Source organism: Desmodus rotundus, chromosome 13, assembly GCF_022682495.2.
Source record: "Desmodus rotundus isolate HL8 chromosome 13, HLdesRot8A.1, whole genome shotgun sequence".
Classification (NCBI taxonomy): Eukaryota; Metazoa; Chordata; class Mammalia; order Chiroptera; family Phyllostomidae; genus Desmodus; species Desmodus rotundus.
This window is the reverse complement of record NC_071399.1, coordinates 60,289,669-60,291,813: the sequence shown is the minus strand read 5'-3', so window position 1 is coordinate 60,291,813 and position 2,145 is coordinate 60,289,669.

The following is a 2,145-nucleotide window of genomic DNA, read 5'->3' as shown; positions in this document are numbered from 1 at the left end:
CAATTTCGGTGTCTTTGGTTATATTTTGTTTGCTTGTTTGTTTTGTTGACTAGGTTCCTGTTCAAAGTGAGATCATATGTATTTGTCTTTCACTGCCTGGCTCATTTCACTTAGCATAATGCTCTCCAGTTCCATCCATGCAGTTGCAAAGGGTATAAGCTCCTTCTTTCTTTCTGCTGCATAGAATTCCGTTGTGTAAATGTACCATAGTTTTTTGATCCACTCATTTACTGATGGGCACTTAGGTTGCTTCCAGCACTTGGCTATTGTAAATTGTGCTGCTATGAACATTGGGATGCATAGGTTCTTTTGGGTTGGTGTTTCAGGGTTTCATGCAGCAATATTTTCACTGATATGTCTGCTAGAGCAAGGGACAAAAAGGAAAGAATAAACACATGGGATCTCATCAAAATAAAAAGCTTCTGCATAGCTAAGGAAAACAGTATTAAAATGAAAAGAGAACCTACCATATGGGAAAACATATTGGCCAATGATACCTCAGACAAGGGTTTAATCTCCAAAGTATATAAAGAACTCACACGACTCCACTCTAACAAGACAAGCAACCCAATTAAAAAAATGGGCAAAGGACTTGAACAGACACGTCTCCAAGGAGAACATACAGAGGGTCCAGAGACATATGAAAAGATGCTCAGTATCACTAGCTATCAGAGAGATGCAAATTAAAACCACAATGAGATACCACGTCACACCGGTGAGAATGGCCATCATAAACAAAGCAACAAACAACAAGTGTTGGAGAGGATGTGGAGAAAAGGGAACCCTAGTGCACTGTTGGTGGGAATGCAGACTGGTGCAACCACTGTGGATAACAGTATGGCATTTCCTCAAAAAATTAAAAATGGAACTGCCTTTTGACCCAGCAATTCCACTGCTAGGATTATATCCTAAGAACCCTAAATCACCAATTTTCATTTCAGATCTTGCTTCTGTGTTAATACAATGGAAACTTTTAAAATGACATCTCACTTCCAGCAGCAACTGGATTCCAATGGGTCCTCAAGCTCCAGCGTCACGCATTCTACCATCAAAGTAACGTCCTCTCTGTCCATTTCAAAAACCCTCATTATGCTATTTGTTTTTCTTGATAACAATTTTTATTAGTTTGTTTAACAATAATCACATGATAGTCATCTACTGGAGTGAAAAGATTCAAAAAATTAGAAGATACTCCCTTTTTTCAAATTTTTACTGAGAGACTAGGTGGGCCTTTTTGAAATCTTGTCCTTATTTATATGGACATGTGCATCTCTTTCTTCTTCAAATTGTAAGATCTTTAAGGTTATAGAGCTTGGTTTCTCCTCCTTGTGAAACTCCCACAGCCCAGAACACAATAACTGTCATTTCTTGATGAATAGGCCTCTTTCCACCCTCCCTAGGACCTTAGCGGGATGTCTGACTTGCTCAGCAGTTGGTATGGGCAAGCCAGCTGGACTTCCTTCAGCTGCTGTTTCCATTATTTTCCCTTCTTCATCTTGTAGTTTTCCGAATTTATCCTATTGATTATTATCTTTGATTTTTGCCCTGTGTGGTTCTTTGCCCTTTCGCTCTGAAAAAATGATGCCTATGTTACTTTGTGAACTTGCAGCAAGGACCAAAGGAAAGGCTGCACACATTGGAATCGAGGTATGGAAAGCTTTACCAGCAGAAATTATTTTTATAGGGTTGTCTCCTTTTATGTGAAAGGAGAGAATATAGGCAATGTACTTGTGAAACAGCGTATAAATAGCTTATTCATAGATTTGAGCCAGGAATATGTTAGCAATTCTATACATTTAATAACAATTCAAAATAATTCTTCCAGAAGCCAATTATCGGTGGTAATCTTAGAAAACAACAGGTAATAGAAAAGCAATTTTGTTTCACTGTTCAGTGGATCAGAGATTGCAACTAGATGCAAGCACCATGTAAGTGTGCATGATGCACAATCATATGCACACTCATTTATCCTCCTTGCAGACCTGGCAAATGTTGTCAGGCAGGAGTGTCAACTTGGGGACATTGCTTAGGTCAGAACCTGGCTCTCTTATTTAGTAACTGCAAGATCTCTCTGCCCCCTTGCCCCCTTTCTGTAAGATGAGGGTGATGGAAGTAAGGCCATTTTGGGTTATAATGATTAAATGA